This window comes from Oratosquilla oratoria, chromosome 23 (assembly GCF_046742065.1).
Source record: "Oratosquilla oratoria isolate Oo_2021 chromosome 23, ASM4674206v1, whole genome shotgun sequence".
NCBI classification, from domain to species: Eukaryota; Metazoa; Arthropoda; class Malacostraca; order Stomatopoda; family Squillidae; genus Oratosquilla; species Oratosquilla oratoria.
In genome coordinates this window covers 4,987,341-5,009,372 of record NC_134799.1, presented here as the reverse complement: position 1 = coordinate 5,009,372, position 22,032 = coordinate 4,987,341, and the positions used below count along the sequence as shown (strand labels likewise).

The following is a 22,032-nucleotide window of genomic DNA, read 5'->3' as shown; positions in this document are numbered from 1 at the left end:
TTTCCCTTTCCTCCCATCCCTTCCCCCATCTGTTCCTTCCTCTCTCCCCCCGTTCCTTTCCCTTTCCTCCCCTTCCTTTCCCTTTCCCCCTCCTTCCTTTCCCTTTCCTCCCCCTCCATTCCCTTTCCTCCCCCTTCCATTCCTTTTCCTTCCCGTTCCTTTCCCTTCCCTTCCCTCCCCTCCCCTTCCCTCCCCTCCCCCGTTCCTTTCCCTTTCCTCCCACCCTTTCCCCTATATTCCTTTCCTTCCTTTCTTTTTTCTCCTTTCCCTTTCCTTCCTTCTTTTCCCTCTCCCTTCCTTTCCCTTTCCTCCCTCCTTCCTTTCTTTTCCCCCTTCCTTTCCCTTTCCTCCCTCCCTCCTTTCCCTTTCCGCCCTCCTTCCTTTCCCTTTCCGCCCTCCTTCCTTTCCCTTTCCGCCCTCCTTCCTTTCCCTTTCCGCCCTCCTTCCTTTCCCTTTCCGCCCTCCTTCCTTTCCCTTTCCCAGCCGCTTCCTTTCCCTTTCCCCCTTTCCATTCCATTTCCTTCCCCTTCCTTTCACTTTCCTCCCACCATTCTTTCCTTACCCCCTTCACTTTTACTTTCCCTCTCCTCCCCCATTTCCAATCTTTCCCTATTCCCCTTCCTCCATCCATTCTTTCCACGCACCCACTCTCCCTTCCCCCATCGTTCCTCCCCCAATCCATTCTCCCCCCCCCCCATCTATTCTCCAGGTCCTCTCCTGTTGCCAACGTTCGCTCGCTCTCGTAGTTGAGAGAATGAAGACCATTATGTCTTGAGGTGCAGGTTGTTAAGCCATGAACGGATCTTCACGTGCGCTGTCGTTAGTCCCTACATTTGGAACGAATCGGTTGATCGTTACGGGAAATGTCAACCAGCTGCGACCAGCTGGGAACCCTTGACCGGGCCTCCTAATTCCATATTCCTTCTGGCACGGGCGGATGTAGTCTGGTGGGTAAGGGTGGTGGAAGATGGTGGAGGGGGTGCTGTGGAGTTTTTATTTTTTATTGTCTTTATTATAATTCATAAAAGTAGGTATTATTGATGTTTATTTATTAGCTTGTATGTGCATCTGCATCGACGACTTGACGTCATCAACCAGTGAGAAGGTCCGGCCAGAGTTTGAAGTTGTTGCATCTTCTAGTATATATAGGTTCGTCTTCCTCAGTCTCAAGTAGTCTGTCCGGTCGTATGAATATGCTAGAAAATATATCGTCACAATTTTATGACAAATATTCGTTTGTCAGTATAAGTTTGAAGCATTTCTTTTAAAGACGAAACTTACAAACTCCAAACAGATATATGAAACAAAAGAACAAACCTACCAAATCTGGGCAACAATAACAACAACAATAGTAATGATTATGATAATATAATGATGATGATATTAAATAATAACTTGTTCCTCGCATCCACTAGCAATAATCTTTAGAGTAATGTCTGTGTAGGGAACATTTTCTGTCACCAGGTAATAGTAGTCGTTGGCATTTTCGAAACGGGCGACAAGATTCTCTAACTTCCGTCTAGCAGGGCCGTCAGTTGCAGATCTTCTTTGGTACCTCAGACGGACCCATGCGTGGTAGGCGTGGGGGAGAAGTAGGGTAGTCGATTTCTCCTACTGGCCTCCTCGGCTTTCCCTTGCCGCTAGGATACAGGTTCTACATACATATCACTCAATCTCTCTCGCTCTTTCCTTGCACATTGCATTTATGAGTGTGTGAATATATATATATATATATATATATATATATATATATATATATATATATATATATATATATAGTGTTTAACATAAAAAATGTGAAAACTAATGTTGCACAGGAACTGTTGAAAGTATACAGAGGACAGAAATAAAATAGGCCGTATATGCCGGTCAAAGCCAGTGGAATGTGGAAAGGTATTGTGGCCGGAAGAAGGAAGAGAAGATGGAGGAGGACAAGAAAGAAGAAATGGTAGTACTGAGGACAAAAATGAAATGTTTAAGGGATACTGAAAGGTGTAAAGGGCTAGGAATGTATAGACTAGAAATAACGTAGGCTAAGAATAATATGAAGTGGTAGTAATAGCGAACGCATATGTACCAGGAGAATAGATAGGGAAGATTTTTTATTTATTTTTTCATTTATTTATTCTGCGAATTGAAGAAGTAATAGCTGGCATAACGTGGATATATTTTGTATATGTACGGTTATATTCTCTACCAGATCGTTACACATCCGTGTGATTGGGAATATGTGGCTAAATTTGTGGAAATTAGTGTTGCAATATGCTGATATGTATATTTTAATTAATGTTGTCGTAAAAGAGTTAGTTTGAAGAACAAGGGTGTAATAGTTGATAATAATGGAAAGTGGATGGTGCAGGTGTGTGGAGAGATCTTTCCCACTATCGTTAGGTTGTGAAAATTGAATGAATGTAATTACAAACACACACACACACACACACACACGTGTGTGCGTGTAATATTTTAATGAATTTGGCATATGTACAGTATTTATTAGCATGAATATTTCATACATAACGAGAATGCATGAATAGTAATAATGTGTGGGCGAGTACTCGCGCTTTTTAAATTGGGAAATGTGGAGAGAAGACCAACGCATCGACGGCAGAGAGAAACCCGAAAAGGGCAGAACCCACGGGTGCTTCTTGTCGTCGCTGTCCTGATAGTTTTTAGAGAGCGTTTGAATGGACGCCAAAGGAAAGAAAACTACGAACTTTTGTAAGAGTTTGTGGGTTAGTAGAGTAAATATTAGCGCAGGAGTTAATATAAACTGCCAGGAGATGGGTTCAGCCTTTTCATAAGGCGTGTCGGTTTGTGTTTAGTTTCAGTGTTACCCCCCCCCCTCTGCCGTTTTAATGAAATTTAAGGAATGTGTGGGATTGTTTCATCGGAAACGGTGATGTCAAATCTATAGACTGCTGTATGTGTTGTGGGTGACCGGGGATCGAACCAGAGGACCGTGCATAAGGCTGTTGAATGTGAGTCACTGAGCTGGAGATTTTAAAGGTTACCTGTGTTCTTCACTCCCCAACCCCCATATCCCAGACTACCACCCACGCCAAGCCGCAGCAGAGGACCCAACTCGTCTGCAAGTTAAGATCACACTTTCCTTCGTCAGAGCAGGGTCTGGTATTTCCCTAACTCAGTCCAACAGGAAAAACCTTGACCTAGTGCGTATTCACCTTACCAGACCTGCTCACCTTCCTTTCTCCTCCCACTCCTGAAGTCATCGAACGCAGTTCTTCGTCCTGGGTATGTATATTGGGAAGGGAGAAGTCCTGCTACCGAGGGTGCGGGGTGTCACGGAAATTAATGAAATAGCCTGGCGGTATGCAGAGAGGAAGTGACACCCGGTATAGAACGGGTTCAAACAGAACCTGAAGACCACTGATTCCCACCGGAAAGGCTTAGCAGGAAACGACCTTGGGAGTTGGAGTAGGGTGGGAAAGAAGGTGTCATGTAATAAACTGAAGGCCGAGACCTAGGGGTCTAAGTCGTGTACCTGAGGTCATTCCAGAAGCTATTTAGGCCCACATTAGTCAGAGGGCAAGCAAGAACGTTGCACGGCAGTTCCTTGGCGTGGCTGAGGAAAAGGGGCTTTCGAGCAGCTGTGAGAGTGAAATCTTCATGCAGTAAGTTTAGGAAACCACAAAAATAAAAGGCAGCGAATGGGTTAATATGCACTATAGCTAGCGTGTTTGTCGTGTTTCGGATCCGGGTTTTGAATTCGACATCTGCCGTCGACTTCTGCCTGCCCTGGAAGTTTGGGCTTGGTAGGTTAAATATATATCTGCAGCAGCTTAACGGCTCCTGGCGTGAGCTCCTTATCGTCATTTAAGACTGAAGTCCACATTTCTTTTCGCATGATATCGCTATGATGCAAGTACCATGGTAACCACGGTACTATTTGAATGTGAAGGATAAGATAATGTACTTGCTCTGGCACGAGATTCGACTGAAGTGCGTGCGCATTTTTTTTTAGTATTATTAAGGCCTGTAGTGATTCATGCACTACCCACAGAATAGTGAAAGTTGTACATTACACATCTGAACTAAACCAGGACCTGTCCTAAGCTGTATATAATGTTAGCCAGAATAAAATGCATAAAGGCAACTTCGTTTTGGAAAAAGGTTACCCAAAACGGTCTCGTTCCCCTCAGCATTGATGTCTTTGATGCAATTATTTTCTTAGACCTACAAACGGTGCTGAAGTCTTTTAGCACAAAGTAATGGTTGTACTGAAGGACCTCGAGATGTTAAGGTTATTGGCCTATTGGATAGCTGACTGGCCTTTAAAAGGCATTGGTTAGACCTCGACCTTTGAGGAATAAATCACCTTTACCGTTGGTTCTTACAGCCCCTCTGCAGGAATCTTTAGTTTCAATCTGACCGGGATTCTGGTGTTAGCTGCTAGGGGTGGCGTGTGGTATTGGGGGTCTGGTGTCTCCCTGTGTAGTTTCCCCCCGCCTCTTCCCTCTCTCCACTAACACCACATAATTTGACTTCTATTGTTAGGCCGAACACAGGATGTACCAGGGGAACCCTAGGACCATGTGTAAAGTACGAGCATATTTCTCAAGGTATTGTCCTTATATTAATTAAGTTTCCCTGTCAGTGTACCACGCTCGAACGCCATTGAACGACTGAGCTCAGTGCGTGTGCCTGCGCTCCTCGCTCCCATGGGAAACCTTCCGTGTGTGCGTGCGTGCGAGGCTACGCGGTTGGGGCCCCAGGAATATAGGGCGTGGCGCCGCAGCGTGAGGAATGCGGTGAGACGCCGTGAGAAATAACGTAAACAGCCGCGCCGGGCCTGCAGGGCGAACAGGGTCCGAACTGTCCTGAATCGAAAGGTCAACTTGCCCCCACCTGGAGCGGTGTGATGCATGAATTATCTAGCATCTGGCTGCGGGGGAGGAGTAGAAGGCAAAGAAAGAAGATCCTTCCCAAACTTTGGGCGCGCGCGAGATTGCGTAAGAGTTACGTCACGATTTTCCTGTCACAGGGTTGGCGGGATGTGCGCAGGGGTGGGTAGGGAGGCAGTGTTTAGGGGTAAGTGGGGGGATAAGCGTCTGGGCCGAACGCACTCGCTAAGGAAGAAGGTACAGATTAGTTTGTCAGCATGACTTGATGTTTTGAGGTTAGCAAGGTTAACAGACTCGTTTTTGTATATCATTTTATTGTAGCATCTTCGGAAATGTAGCTGGACTTGGGCAGACCATTCTGAAGGACACATGGAAGTTTTTATGCAATTAACATAGCCATGAATGTGACGACCATCGTATAAGTTGAGCGGGGAGAAGAGGGAAATGAACGTGATGACTAGTGCCGTTATATTGTTTTTGTTTTTTCCTTTACTGAAAGGTTTTCTCAAATTCGGCCAGGGTGACTAATATCCAACATCGAGGCTCGAATAGCAATGCGACCTTTCAAGGTTGGCGTGCGAGAGGGGAGCTGAACAGAATTTACCTTAAAGTAGGAAAGGTCAGTCTTCGAAAGAACGTCGAGCATCAGTCAGCGGCGTCCTTTCCTACCGGCGTTCGAAGCTTGTCTAAGCTTCTCACTCTTTTCCCGCCAAAAGCCTGCCGCAATTTTTTTCAGTAGGCTAATGTCAGCCTTTTTTCCCGGAACAATGGGTAGGTACAGAGGACCTATCCAAGCACACCCGCTTCCCCCATCAGACGGTACCTTTAATTATATCAAAAGGTCAGCTCGTGTTCCAACCAATTCTCTGAAGATAGAGCCGTTATCCATCGTTTCATACCCCGACTAACATGCAATTTTGTTGTCGAAGGGAACTCCAAATATTTGTGGAAACAAGCGGACTACAGGGACTAGAAATTTATTTAGTGGAATAACACGAGTGTGATATGTATATACATTTGATATAAGATAAACATTTTTCCTCACTACATCTCCATGTGAGACTCTTTTGTCACGATGACACTACTGTACAGTATCCGGATTTTGTTTATAGCCAACGTCAGGCTGCTTCGTCCAGCTAATGGGGTATTATTATGGACTAGCGCTTCCATCCTTGCAGACTATCTCGTGCCTGTTATCGTTGTAAATGTGTTGAAATTATATTAATTCTATTGATTAAGCCTTTGAGTATGGTGACGTAGGATATTATTTTCATACTTGATTTTTTTATTCAAAGGGAGAAAAATATTGGGAAAAGGGTGAGTGCGTAATTAATTGTTTGTATGTAATCTTGAAATCTTGCGCTGAAAGCATCAAGTGAAATTGAAAATGTCTGGTAGGAAGGTTAATGGGGTGATAAAAAGAAAGTAGTTAGGGGATGGAAAATAGAATTAAAAAATAATTGATGGAGACCATTCTTCCCTTGTTCCACTTACTATACTCTTCTTATTCTTTCTCCTCTTCTCTTCCAACTCTCCTCCTCTACTCTTTATATTCTGTCTCCCTTCTCTTTCTACTGGTCTCCCTCATCCCTCTTTGTTCCTCCGCTCCTCTACCTCTTTCCCTCCTCCTGCACTACCTCCACTTCATATTCTTCCTCTGCCACCTCGTATCCTCCCTCCTCGTCCTCCACCTCGTATCCCCTCGCCTCTTTCTCCACCTCGTGTCTCCCCACCTATCCACCTCTTACTCCTACTCTTCCTCCATTCCCCCTACTCTTCCTCCACTTCACATCCCTCCTCCTCCACTTCGTATCCCTCGTACTTTTGCTCCACCTCGTATCCTCGTATTTTTTCTCCATCTTGTATTATATCTCTTCTTCACAATCCTTCTGTCCCTCCTAATTGTTCACTTCACCACCATCTCCTCCTTCGATCCCATCCCAACTTTTCGGCTCCCTCGTTCTTCACGTCGCCCACATTGTTAGTCTCGCCATCACACACCCCTAGTATTTCTTCTTCGGACGTTTGACCTTTTACCCAATGAATAATTCTAGCGACTATAATTTTGACCGTTCTGATGGTGCCTGACTTTTGGACAAGTTTAGTTCGTTTTCTCTCGCCATTTAAATGGCGTCTTCTCGTCGGCATGACGTCACGCTTGTCCGTCCCTCTAGTTGAATTTAAGATAAACATTGATTGATAAAACATTCTTAATAAGAGTCGGTATGAAAATTGCATTTGGGTTAGTATATTTATTTGTTTTTTATTACTTTATTTAAATGTATGCAATATATGCTCAGGTACGATTTTTTTTCATTAAATCTGTCACTGACGATGTCCAAAATCATTAAACTCGTTCTTTCGTAATTAAGAAAGAAAACTTAACTGTTATAGAGGAATCAACATGATAAAATATTGTTTATAGAATTTATATTCAAAAGTGCACCATGTTTTATTTCTTGCCCAAGCGTCATTTCAAATATAACGACATCCCGTATTCGATGACTGGAGCGCACTTCAAACCTAAAGGTATGTGTTCTCGTGGCTCTTGTAGTCTGTTGGGAGTTAACGATGGTGACTGCATAAATCATAGAAGGTTTGAATATATTCTAGGGTTAGAATATATCTAGATGCTTGTACTTGATCGTTAGGGGAAAATGTTGGTTGTGTTGGAGCATCTCTCGCCGTGAACAACGCGTTGTCCATGCAGTGGATCAAATACTCTCGGTCAAGGAAATGGCGATAGCAATGAGAATGGCAGAAGGGAGATCTTATCACGAAAATGAGGAGAGGGGAAGGATATAGACTAAGTTGGAACTGTTCATTAATTTGAGGTTTGATATAAATTGGAAAGTAGGAGACGTGATCCAACGAGCGTTGTACCTTTCCTGTCTACTACAAATAGGCAAATACACACACATTCTCTCTCTCTCTCTCTCTCTCTCTCTCCACTGTTTTTCTCATAACTTTCTTCTCTCTATTCAATTCTTAGCTTTCACTCGGTTCAGCTTGAAAATAGTTTGTCCATAATCATATATCCTTTGGAAGTTTATTCTTTAGTTGTTGGGACGAAGTAACTGTTTTCCCCATAAGGTGCCGCAGTCACTTATTTTGTGAGAGTGGCAACATTTATTGGTGGGTTGCTTGTTGTTCCTAGGTACGAACCCCGTGCAAATATTTTCATTTGCCAGATAAGAACAGAACAGAATAGCGAAACTACATGTTTAAGGGAGTGTCGTCCTTTTATAAAAATGCTAGGCTTAAAATTCTTTCTGATGATAACGTGTTTAGGAAAGGTAGGGGTTGCGTAGATCAAAATTTCGTGGCAAATATACGTGAGAAAGCTTTAGTTAAAAGGAAAGGTAAGGATTTTTGTTGGACCTTTATGGATTTGGAAAATGCTTATGACAGGGTAGACAGAAAGGGACTGTTGGATGTTTTGCATATATATAGGATCGGGGGAAAGCTGTTAAGGACAGTCAAGATTTTTTACGAAAATAGTAGAGCCTGTGTTAGAATTAGAAATGGCGAGAGCGAGTGGTTTGAAGTAAAGGTGGTACTGCGTCAGAGATGTCTTATCGCCATGGCTGTTCAATGTGCACATGGATAGGGAGCGGAAGGTAAATGCAAGGGTAATGGGCAGGAGATTGGAGATTGTTAAAGAAAATGGAGAAAAGTGGGAGATAAGCCAGTTGTTGTTTGCTGATGACACTGCGCTTGTGGCAGGGTCAGAGGAGGGGTTAAGGGAGTTAGTGACGGAGTTTGGGAAGGTATGCAATAGGAGAAAGTTCAAGGTAAATAGGTGATGAGATGAACAAGGGGAGAGGATAAAACTGAGTTGGAAGTAAGCCTTAAAGAGGAGAGGCTGGAGGAAGTGTACTTAGGTCGCATGTGACTGGAAAGGGAGGAGTGGAGGTGGAGGTGAATTGTAGATTGAGAGAAGCAAGTAAATGCCTTGAGGGATTAAAAATTGTAACGAGAAGTATGTATTTGGGAATGGATGCTAAGAGGAGATTATATGAAGGGGTGATTGTACCGACAGCACTGTATGGGACAGAAACACAGGATTTTGAGAGGCAGAGAGGTAAAGTCTAAATGTGTTCGACTTGAAATGTTTAAGAAATATAGTAGAAGTTTCAAGGTTGGATAGAATGAGAAACGAGGAGGTGAGGAGGAGAGCGGGGGTGGAGGAGATAGGAGATAGGGTTGATGAAAGAGCATTGGGATGGTTTGGGTACGTGGAAATGAGTGAAGAAAGATTAGTAAAAGAGGTGTGGAGGGTAGAGGTAGATGGAGTAAACATGGAGTGACGACCGAGGTTGAGATGGATGAATGGAAAGGGGAGTTGAGGAAGAGAGAGGTGTCTGTTGAGCAGGGAATCGAGAGGGCGGGAGATAGGATGAGTGGAAAATGGCTGTGTATAGATGATACTGTGATTCAAAGAAAAGTGGGTGGGGGATGGGAGCGTTAGGGAGTGATATTGTCTGAATATTTTGACGCAGCACGAAGGGATTTCTCCGTCTCCCATTTTTCTGCATGAGGGGACAAGAGGAGGGTCAAAGATTAAGTGAAGCAGCCCTGCTGTGGATGTGCTCTCTTGCTGCATTCATTCTGCCCCAGGCAGTGGGCGAGATACAGGGATGACCCGTCATCCATGAGGACCTAAGATGAGAGTGAAATGGTTCATAATGGCAAACGTGGTTTCCTCGTTTTCTAATTTCTTTTTGCTAAGTGCAATGGATACGTTACTAGTCGTTTAATGTTTTCTTCTAATTTGTATATGAATGGATTCCCCGTCTCCCAAAAAAATACTTGTATCCATCTCATGCTGATTACATGTTTGCTTGGATCGACTTTTTTGGCAACAGTTTTTTCTTCTGTCGTTTTAGTTCCTATTTCCCAGACTGTTGTCGCCGTTTTTTGTTTCTCGTCTTTGTGTGCGTGCGTGCGTGTGGTGAGGCAGCAGGAAAGCAATTGTTCGTGACGCTGTTGATTGCAGAGAAAAAACGTGGAAGCGAAAGTGAATTGTACTTCGTATTGTATCTTCTTTCCCCAGTTGAATTCTCGAACTCCCGAGTTCGCCGTGCACAGCATTGGATGGTGTTTCCGTGCAGTTGCCCTCACTGTCGCGAAAATTAGTTCTACCTCTGTCGGCAGTGGCAAGCCGTTTCCCGGCGATGGTCTCTGGCTAGATGCACTTCGGAGAGATTCATCTCCGCACGTCAATCTTCAAAAATCAACAACCTCACCTTCTGGAAATTCAGCGCTTATGGTTGTGGAAGCTTAGGAATTCCATAAGTGGCGACTGCGTCCTTATCTGTGATGTTGCCTCTGTTCTCTTGCACACTTCATCCCCAAACGTCCAACCTCACCCGGTGTGTGCGTGTAGGTGAGGACGAGTGAATGTATGATTCAAAGTAAAATAGGAGCGATGGGGAATCTTAACTCCAACAATTGGCTAGCAGGAAGTGTGTGTGTGTGTGTGCGTGCGTTTGTGTGTGTGGTCTCACACGGTAGGGGAGCTTTATTGAAATAGACTAGTCCCATGTTATGTAAGGAATGGGGATTAGATTGTCTCCTGCGAGCATGTTGGGTCTGTCCATGCTGTCTAATCTCTCGTGTCTTCCCTGTCTCTCGCTCTTCGCGGGCAAAGACGGATCTCTTGGAGGGAGGGGAGGGGAGGGAGTGGGGGTAAAGGAAGAAGACAGGCGAGCAGGTCGTGGGGAATTACAGAGGATAGAGAGGAAGGATTTGGAAAGACGGAAACGTGGATGTGCCTGGCGAAGGTGGAAAAGGGAGATAGGAAGGGGGACCAGAGAAATGAAGAGAGGGGGAGATAACGTTAGATAAGAGAGGGGAGAGGGAAGGGAGGAAAAATGAGGCTGGGAAAGGAAAATGGGGGAGGGGAAGAGGGAAAGAGAGATAATGTTTGGGGAAAGAGGGCGTAGGAGAAGTAAGGAAAGGTAAGGCGTTTGTGAAACGGAGGATGGAAGGGAACGGGTCATTAGGGAGGAGGGGGAGATGGGGGTAGGGGGGAAGGTCGAATGGACATGCAACACCTAACGCTAGGGAGGGAGTGTCACGGAAAATAATAAAATAGTCTGGCGACAGCCAAAATGAAAGGAAAATTTCTCTCTCTCTCTCTCTCTCCCTCCCTCCCTCCCTCTGTTTCTCCAATCACGTTAGGACTCTTTGCTCCACAGGTGAATGGAGTTGGCTGGATTTGCCAGTGTGGATAATGAAAGACAAAATTTTGCCTGTTTTGAATGGGGATCACTGAATTCCCATTCAAATCTCAGTTCCGTGATTGCAAAGGTAAAGTAGGCCGGTTCTTGTCCCAGTATACAACACTGGGATGGGGATGGGTGGAGGGAGATGCAAGATTGCTCTGCAAAAGCTTTACCCAACCCAGTCCTCAAAAATGCACCCCGGGGGAAGGGGGGGTGTTGTGTTCTCATACGTTAGATGAAAATTTAGGCGCTAGACAGAAGAAAATCGTTAGTGTGGAAAATACTGTAGATGGTTGAAGTGCCTTAGCGGGAAATTGTACTTGCTATGCAGAACTTGGGTAGCTTGGTAGCTCCTCCCATAGAAAATATTTACGTGTAAATAAATAGATTAATATTATCGATGTTAAATTTGATCCAAGTGATGTACCGGAACGTTAGCGTTGTTGACCGTTAGTATGCCCCCCCCCCCCGCGTCGAGGTGAGGGGGGCACGTGAACATCGAGATTGTTCCATGCAAGCATCATTTCCTGTATCAAAGAAGAAATGAAAAATTCAAAAATCCATTATCCTAGGGCGTTTCATTGGATTTCACTGTATTCTGTAGGTGATATTTTATTTTTATTTTTATTAGCCAAGACGAATTAGATGACGAAAACTAGAGAAACGGCTATGATACTAGTGGCACGAGTCACGGCGTCGGTGGCTCCGGGTTGCATGGGAAGCGTTGCAACTGGTGCCCACTTCGGCTTGAACGATACTTTTCGGTATTTTCCGTTCGCCGTAAAGCCGAACATTGCCAACGAAGTCTCGCCCACACGACCTTTCCAACGGCCGTTACCCCACCCCCCCCTGCTACCACCTTCTCTCGCGGAGGAGGACCCCTGTCTTTGCTCACCGGGGTTGAGAAAGTGGCTTTGCTGTTCTCTCCATGAACGAAAACATGAATCAGGAATTAAACGAAATGGAAGGTTCACTTTGAGGACAAACTGACACGAGGCTGCATAGTCACATCCTGAAGGAACCAGAGGCGACACCTCCCCCCCACCCCCACCCCCCGGTCAACGACGTTAGCCAGAACTCGCCCATCCCCCACATTTCGAGTTCACTTCTCTTAAGGAAGTGTCACAGGTCAAAACCGGTACACAGGCTAACCGTTAGTTCCTGTGACCTGACCTGGTATTTAATCGATCCAGTAGTCTAGTCGGATAGTGTCCTAGTTTTGCGTTCATACATATTGTGCATGGTAACTGTTGCACATGCAAAAGTGGGCGTCCTAAGCCTGCGCAGAAGCTTGTGAAAATTACTTAGCCTTATGTAACGGCGGTTGTGGGGCGTGTTTGTCGTGAGATATCCGTGGAGAGCATACAATTTCCCCCCCAAACTTGCTCCCCATGCAGCCAGCCTTCTCGTTCCCAGCACACCCCGGGGCAAGGTCGGTCGATTTGCTTCAGTCATGAATTCTATTGACTTCCCCTTCGTCTTCTCCATCGAGGTTAGTTTCTTCAGGAAATCGCCCTATGGATGGGGTCATCATCGCCAGGGAAACTTGCCATATGCTCATCCAGCATAGCCGGAACTGTCATTCGCGAATTGTGCTAGTAAACGGCTTTGGCTGCATATCATGGGACAATCTGGTTTGATACCAAGTAGTACCCCATCATACTCCCAAGGCCTTTATTTATTTTATTTATTATTATTTATATTATATTTATTTATTTATCATCATGATTTTTTCCGCATCCGACCCAGTTATGGACCCGAAGGTCCTATCGGCATACTCCGCCTTTGTAATCCTTTGAAATTTGGTACCACAGACCTCGAGACTTCTCTTCAAGCGTCTTGAAGATTCTGATCTTGGTTGTCCATTGCTTGAGAGAGTCCACAACGCAGCGGATCGTGTCGATCCTTCACAGGACTCCCGGTTATGACTCCCTATTGTGTACCACAAGTGAATACATATTTTACCTGATACTCGTATTCTTCCAGGGAATTCGAAGAATTTGGTTGCGTGAACTTTGATGCGTTTGATTTGCTTTTGAATGGTTATTATTCTGTAAAACTCGTTTGTACCGTGGGGAGGGTAGGAGTCAATTTTTAAGGAGTCACTGGTGCAGCCTTACACGCTCTGGGAAGTGATAGGAAGTGATGACTCAAGACAAATTGATCAACCGTGAAGGGAGGAGTGTGAGCATTATAAAATATTAATTGCAATTGTAACAGTGTCTTACTTGGCAACATGTATTGTAGTCAGAGGGTTGAAATCTCCTTCACTCTTTTCCTTCGGCTGAATAAAATCGCTTGGCGTCAGCCAGCCAGGACCGAACATAAATACCAATAGGCCGAAAGGAGCAGGTGAGTTGAGTATGGACACCTGGCATCTGGAAGGTTCCCCGAAACTTAAAAAAAAAAAAAAAAATTATAATAATAATATATAAATAAATAAATGCCTCTTGTCGGCCGGAACAAAGACTTGGGAGGAAAGAATCGGCTTGACTTGCTTGATGAAGTGATTATTTGCGAACGAAACGAGAAGGGTGTTCACCCTGAGATTAATAGCCCACTTCACCACCACCGCTCATCTCTCGGCTGAAGAGTGACTAAGCACTAGCTTGAGTAAATGCATAAACATGATCGCTGTACTGTTGCTATCATGTGCGCTGCATGTTTGAGCAAGTCAATATTATGTAATTGACAGGTGCAGATGCAGATTCATTTCTGTTTACTAGTTAGCATTTTGAGTAATTGCCTAATCACTCTTAGTTAGTGTCTCCACTTGCTGTTGCAGCAGTTCGAGCTATGAAAAAAAAAAAAATGAATCGTCCCAGAGTATGGAAGTAAATTTGTGACATTTGGATTTTTTTTTTTTTAGAGAAGTGTTTTTTCTTTGCAATAGATTCATTAGATATAGTTTCCTGACTTCATTTCTAGGCACAAAAATTGTTGTGATAGGAAAAATCTCAAGATGGCAGTGAACATTTAGCATGTGTAACTGCACATGTAGGCACACACACACACACTCACACTCACACTCACACTCACACTCACACTCACACACGAAAACAGGAAATGAGCGTCCAAAATATGGTGAATAGACAGTGGCTGTCAATGGATGAAGAAACTGCTCGGCCCAAATGGATGTTCTTCACGTCAGTTCCGTATATTTCTGAAGATAATGGGGGTCGCCATGAAGTGAGGCCATAGGGGCAAACTAGCTGTATGGCTCCGCTATAGAGGTGCTGTGCCTCACTGCATCCCCTGTGACCCAAGCTGTGTGGTGTCTGGGAGGGATGACGATCCACGAGGTGCTAAGATGGATGGGGGGAAAGAATAGGTTTTCTGATGAGTATGGAATAGGTTGTAGAGTGTGTTTTGCCTCGACCATCCCTTTTTAGGGGGAATATATATTTTTTCCAACATGTGCTAAACTGTCTGAGGTCAAACTTACATTCGTGCATATACAAATGCCCCATCCCCCTTCTTTTTAATGGGAGATAGGCTCAAAGCATACTATTTGTCTAAGCCCTACGTGTGTGTGTGTGTGTGTGTGTGTGCGTGCAGTCTTCTTGTTCCGCCCCATTTAGTTGCCTTTAACGACTCGTAGGGGAATACAGTAACGGTATTCTCATCTCTGACCACAGGGTGTGCTCAAACTTGCGTGGAAAAAAAATGCCGGGTCCTTCCTGTTAGTTTTATCATTCACGGTCTCTTCCGCCCTACCCCTTCCCCCACACACACACTCCTTTGTCCCATCCTTTTTCCTCCTCTCACTCCTCCGCTTTCTCTCCTCCCTCTTCCTCTCCCTTTACCACCTCCTCTCCTCTCCCTTACCCTTTCCCCTCTCTCCCCGTCTCCTCCCTCCTGTCACTCTCTCTCTTCCTTTCTCATTCCTTCCTCTTCCTCTCTCCTCTTCTCCCTTTTCCTCCTCTCCCCCTTCTCTCCCTCTTTCTCTCCTCCCTTTCCCTCCTCATCTCCCTCTCCCCCTCCCCTCCCTCTTCCTTATCCTTATCATCATCCTCTTCCTCCTGTACCTCTTTCTGTTCATGTTTTCATGTTGCTATCCAGTGTCCAAACATTTTGCATTCTTTGTATGGCCCTGTGGCATGTGAGCTGCGATATCGCCAGGCGCCGCGTTATGATAGATGGGTTCAAACCCTGTGACTGCCGGTGACTGACATGGACTCGCCTGGCAGTCCGAACACGCAAGGCAAAGGTGATATTCTGGGTGCATCTAAGAGCTTCCTGGGGTGGAAGAATCTTCTTCTCTGGATCCTCTCCTTTTTTTTCCCCCTCTTTTCATTCATTCTCTCAATACCCCCAATTTAATTTAGAATTTAAATTTGTTTTACCCCGTTCCTCTGCTAACACTCCTTTCATTTATTATTTATTTTATGTTTATTTATTCATTATTTACTCGTTTCTATATCTCTCTTGCCCCACCTGCTGACGCAGTTCCAACTCGTCGGTTCTGCCGCATCAGGGGAGGGGGGAGGAGGAGGAATTATCATCAGCCTCGACGTTGTCGTCCTTGGAACGTTATGCCGATTAGCTGAGGACCAATCGACGTTAGTGGATGAGTCACTCGGGAGCAGAGGAGGAGGAGGGGGAGGGGGAAGCGAGGAAAAGATAAGAGGAAGTGCAGCAGAGATTGTTGGCGGTGAGGGGGAGGGGTGAGTGATTTTCTAGTTTAGACGCGTTGTTTTCATGTCACTTCCTGTGACGTTTGCCTCACCGTTGATTCTAGATGACGAAGAGCGAGCTCGGCAGTGCTAGAATGTTAATTTAGAATGTATCCTTAGAATGTTCGCTTACTCGTTCTCTAGTTGGCGGGATGCACTTGTTGATATTGCAATTGATGTTTTGTCGTTGAAATAAAAGAAAAACTAATATTGTCCCGTGCGATGATAGTAGCGATTGTCTTCTGTCTCGTTCTCAAGTTAAAATATTAAATCTCGAATCAGTCCATGGGGAGGTTAGCTTATATACTCCCGAGGGTGAGTTTTGAACTCTGCTGCACATTATTGAACAGACTAACACGCGGGGATGTAAAAGGCGGCCAGGGCAGAGTGGTGCTTCTACATCTTGGTTTAAAGATGACAGATAGCTAACCCGTGTTGCCTCCGCTATAGAATCGGCTCGCTAGGGAAACGAATGACATGATCCACCGTTAGCTGGGATATAAGTTAAAAGTGCTCTCCGGTACGGAAGTAGGCTGGGAGGTATTTGTCACTGAGTATAGGGGAAAGGGGGCGGTTATGGAAGTGAAGAGATTTGCTTGGTGGCAGACATTTGGAACAAGGTTGGGGGGGGGGAGGTGCCGAGAGGTGCGGAAGAGGGAGGGGAGGGTAGCGAAGGAAGTGGAAAATCGTGCTTGAATAAAGGGGAACGTACACTATGGAAGGCGATCTCTGCTCTCCGCTCTTCCCATGTCCCCCACACCCCACCCCCACCACCAGCCACCTCCCCAACCTTCCTCTCCCTGTGTGTATTCACCATAGTCTTTTTGGATCACGTGTTGGACTCGTGATCAACAGCTATTCCCTCCCGGAAGAGAGCTCATAGCTTGTATGACCGATCTATGGGTAATGCTGACCTTACACACACACACCCAACTCCCCGCCCATGAGAGTTGGAGTAACGACTCGAAGCGCAGCGATTCTGAAATTATTTTCAGCTCTGGGCAGGATTCGAACCCGGACCGCCATAGTGACAGTGGGAGACTCTACCAACCGCGCCACCGAGACGTGTGTGTGTGTGTGTGTATGTATGTATGTATGTATGTATGTATGTGTGTGTGTGTGTGTGTGTCACACCTGTTCTTCACTGAGAAGAAATGAGGCAGCCGGTACATTGTGTGCATCATGTCTTGTTTCCGTACCTGACGTACTTCATACACTGTCTAATGTATGGAGACTGAGGACTTGCAACGTGATTGCATGAGCATGAGTGCATAATCATGTCGCAACCGCGCGTACACACACACACACACACACACACACACACACACACATACACACATACACACAAGTGCACACACACAGTCATTCAGACTTTCACACACACACACACACACACACACACGCACACACACACACACAACATTCACGCACACACACACACACACACACACACACACACACACACACACACACACACACACACATGTGTAACATGCATTCACTAGAGTGCATATTTGATTTTGTACACGTTCTCCTTGTCCTCCATCGGCTGCTATTCTAAGACTGGATTTTCTGTTACAGACGCCTCCTTTACCTGCTTCGACCACCGGCTCATTTTCAACGCTGCCCTAGGTGCTGACTTGCTGCCCGCACACACACGTAAGTATCATGTTTCTAGAAAGTTGGCACCAACGAAGTCTCTTCTGGTCCTGTAAGACGGGCGTCAGAGGGAGATCTTCCCGTTGCGGGTCTCCGAAGACCCATGATTTCTCAATAATCTTCGGCTGTATTTCCTCCACGTTTTCGCATAGAAGAGCTGACAACGGGTGGCTGTTTCCATCGTCTTCATCCTATAAGCTGGTGAGATAGGAACAGTTCCACACTAATCCAACACAGACAGTACTTCAGTGGTTCTTAACAGAGATCTTCCCCGTACCGACTCGGACGGAAGACTGTCGGCGTTTGTGACCAGTCACACTACTCTTGGCAGAACCTTCTAGACGTCTCCTGGGTGCTCTGCCCACACCTACTCCGAGGTCAACACGCGGTAGCCACGAGTGTCCATCCCTTCAGGGGAAATGATTTATCCAATCCGTCTGGAATCAGTGTAAATGAATGGTTACGAACTGTGGATTCGAAAGGGAAGGGAATTACCTGGATACCGCGAATTGACCCCAAGGGCGGGATGAGGTCTGTGTATCCGAACGGGTTCCGCGCTAGATGAGGTTTCGTTTCGAAATCTAGAAACAGACTCGAACCGGTTAGAAAGGTGTTAATCGAGTTAATTATTTATTTGGTAGATGTCGCTAATGTAAATACTAATCCTGTTGACGATCACAGAAAAAGCTCCACGTGATATGGAAGAAGGCAAGTGGTAGATAATTTATTTTTTTCTTTTCTTGGATATGTACCGTTAATACAAATATTTTGATACCATACGAGAGACAACATAAGGTCAGTATTATACTGCACAAGGAAGAGTTTTTGTGAATTAGACTTTTTCTGTTGATTGTTTTTATATGGACCTTTTATTAGAAGTACGCGGCAGGTTTTTTAGGCGAGACCCGCTTGGGCAAGGAGATGGAATTGAAAAACTGGTTTCCGTTACCAGTTTCTTTGGCTAGGGCGAAGTAATAGCTCCCTTTTTTTTTCCCTCAGAGTTTTTCGAGAAGTGATCTTTTGATTTTGAGTTTGGGTGGAGACAGACGCACACACACAAACACACACACACACACACACACACACACACACACACACACACACACACTGGGGGACACACGCAAGCGCACGCGCACACAAGTATAATAGTTCCAAGCCCCTATCCTTTTTCTTCCTGGGTATAGTGATGAGCCTTCCCCCCCCATACACACACACACACCTATTCTGGTATAGTGGAAAGCCGCAGTTATAATAAGTATATATTTTGTACGCAGCTTATGATGTATATTTCAGGTTGCTTTTTCCATAGGAGCGAGCAGTTGCCCTTTAAAACACACCTGTTGGTTAGATTTGAAGCTGAAGATAAAAGTGATGCGAGATTTTGACTGTTCTTCAGTAGTCGTCTATTGAATACATTGGAGTCGTATTCTGAAACACACACACACGTGCACGCATGCACGCACACAGAGGGAAGGAAAATCTTACCAAAAAGTGGAAGGAGAAATCAATGAAGATATATGAACACGAGCTGAGACAACGAGGAAAAATATTTTGTAAGGGAGGGGGATAAGGAGAGGAATACTGAATTACAATATAAAAATAAAAGTGAAGAAAATGGATAAATAAAGAAATTTCAGATCTAAGGAAAGGTCCGGGCTTGACGAGATCTCGACTGGATAATTAAGGAATGTAGAGAACAGCTGGAAGGTGATATTCACATCATGATCAAGAATTCATTAGAAGAGGGGATGGTGACTCGGGAAAGGAAGAGGGTTAATGTGGTTCTAGTTCAGAAACTGAATTACAGACCAGTGATCTTAACCAACATAACTAAATTATGCGAGACGATTGTCAAAGACAGGAGAGTTACCTTGAAAATGTGCACATTAGTAGAAATTTAGTTGTATTTCACAACTGGCAGATCGTGTGTATCGAACATGTTACAGTTGTTCGAGAGGGGGCTGGGTGGATTGTGTGTACTTGGGTCTGGAGAACGCCTTTGGTAAGGTGCTTTACAAACAACTACTAAAAATTGGAGCATATTGGGGGACTAATAGGAAACTTACAGCATCGAGTGATTAATCCTCTTTCTTTTACCCATTTCCAATATTCTTATCATTGTAAATCAATTTCCTATTTTTGGTTCCATATTTGTCATCCTCATCATTCATATGGCTCATGGTCTTGGAATCATCATCATGAAATAGTCTGTTACCTTCATCCATGGTAAGATCAAGAACATTGCTGGTGCCAGCACCGGTCCCTGAGTGTCCACTAGTTCCTCCATTACTTCACTGCAGTCCTTGCTAATCTGCGCGCGCGCGCGTGTGTGTGTGTGTGTGCGTGTGCGTGAGTGTGTGTGTGCATAGATTTACTACAGCGGCTCTTTGGTGAAAAATGTAGCAAGACCGTGATAAGCTTTTATGAACTTTATCAAAGTTATATTAATTTGCTTGAGACTTTCAAGAGATAAATCAAAGATGGGATTGTAAAATCGAGATCTTTCCGAGCTACTAGGAATCTGTTGGTCCTGGTGTCTTGGAACTGAATTATCGTTGTAGGAAGGGACAACGTTAGCTGAGAAGATGAAGACGATGCTTGTTTAGTCCACATTCCCGTCTCTCTCTCCTGGAGAAGTACCACATATTTGAATTAAATCGTCTGACGTTGACCAGAATAAAACGAGTGCCCAACAGTACATGAGGTGATCTACCAAAGGAGTACCATATATTTGAATGGAATCGTTTGGCTTTGACCAGAGTAAAGACAGTAAAGGTCTAAGAACGAGACCGGGCAGGCCGCGTTGACGACTGACTGGTCACCCTTGTCCAAGACAAGATCTAAGAATATAAGGTCTAACCACTTCCGACCGAATTTCGAGGGAGTTGGCGCAGCGGGCCCGTGAACGTCACCTGGCTGTTCAAAGTGGGGTTGGCGGGTCCTATAGCTGTCAGTTGAAGCTGGTGCAGCGTATAGGAAAGACGTTGCCTTCGCTCGCACCGCTCCACGCAATTAGTTATATTCTGACAAATATTATATAAAATATATATATAAATATATATAAAATATTATAGTTCCTGTCTATATATATGAATATATAATATATATGATATATAATATATATATATATATATATATAATATAAAATATTATAGTTCCTGTCTTCCTTGGCGTTTCACAGTTTTCTTCAGTTTCACAGAGAAAATGGACTCAGCCAAATGACGTCAGAAGCTGCGCAGAAGAATTCAAACGGTCTGACCTGTATATTTAGACCTTGGTCCAAGATGTTGACATCATCGTACCTTATTAGAAATAAACATATCTTCTATCCTTGCGAGAGACAAAATCAGCAGAACAGAAGGATAGGAGCTGAAATGATCTGCATTCTTTTCAGTAGCCCACTAAAATCGATTTGTGGTAGCCATAATAACGGTGCAAGTAGCTGAAATGCAGTGAAGGGGTTATGCATAGGCCACAGGGTTGGCTAGCCTGGCTGGCTGGTTTGAATGGGGTTTGCCGGTTGCAGTTCAAAGGGTCAGCGTGCCGGCTCTGGCTGGAGGGAGGGAGGGGGTGGTTGGGGGGTTGGGTGGGGGTACCGCCACACTTGCGTAATTGTGGAGGCTGTGCCCATAGCATACTAAAACCGTCTGATCCCCGCTCCTCCCTTCCCCTTCTCTACCCTCCCCCATTCTTCCTCTTCTCCCTCCCCCGTTCTTCCTCTTCTTCCTCCCCCCGTTCTTCCTCTTCTCCCTCCCCCGTTCTTCCTCCCCCTTCTTCCTCCCCACCCCTTCATCTTTCACTTCTCCCCCTACTCCCACCCCTTCATTCCCCCTAATCCCCTTCATTTTCCTCCTCCCCTCCCATTCCCCCTTCTCCCTCCCATACCCCCTCCTCTCTCACATACCTCCTTTTCTCTCCCATACCTCCTCCTCTCCCCCACCCATCTTTCTCCCTCCCACTCCCACTACCGCGGGAGAAGGCACGTAGGCCCGCCAGGCCGGCCAGCAGCCGATGGTCTGTCGCGTCGTTGTCTCTGCCCCGGTCCACCTTGGGTTCCGGGGCTTCCCGTGTCCTGGGACACCTGGGCGTGGGGAAGCCTCCGGGTCGCAGCATCAGGTTGGGGGGCAAAGCCAAGTGGTACTTGAGTAATAATCTAATATGGACGACTCCACGTGAATGCCTACTGCACTTGCCAAGTGCGTACATGCATGGGTGTATTGCTGTGCAGACAATTGTATACATTTAAGAATACATGTGATATGTACACGTATGCATACTGTATATACTCGTATATGGTGTGTGTGTGTGTGAAATATAGTCTGTACGCGCACAAACACTTTATTATTGTTGTTCGTACGTTCGTTTACTTGGAAAATGGGCGGATTATTCTAGAATAACCATGTTTGCCCATGATGGTAGAAATGTGCAAGCAGTGATAGCGAGATGCTTGAGAGCAGTGCTTTGAGGGTAGTAGGACAATGACGAATGATAGGGTTTGTGAACGCACTCTGATATAGAGGAGAGGAAAAAAAAAAAAAAAAAACTTGAGGTGGAATGGTCATGTTATGAGAACGAGTGAGAGACTATCCTTCAGCATCATGCGCC

At 45.1% G+C, this 22,032-nt stretch overlaps 1 protein-coding gene across 3 annotated transcripts in view; it reads left to right on the top strand.

Moving 5' to 3' along the window:
• Positions 1–22,032, top strand: part of LOC143037907 (very long chain fatty acid elongase AAEL008004-like) — a 118,956-nt gene that overhangs the window by 40,716 nt on the left and 56,208 nt on the right. For all 3 annotated transcript variants that reach the window (XM_076206563.1, XM_076206564.1, XM_076206562.1), the window contains exon 2: positions 17,350–17,427. The gene's annotated coding sequence lies outside the window, so the exon portion shown is untranslated. The remainder of the gene's footprint in view (positions 1–17,349; positions 17,428–22,032) is intronic.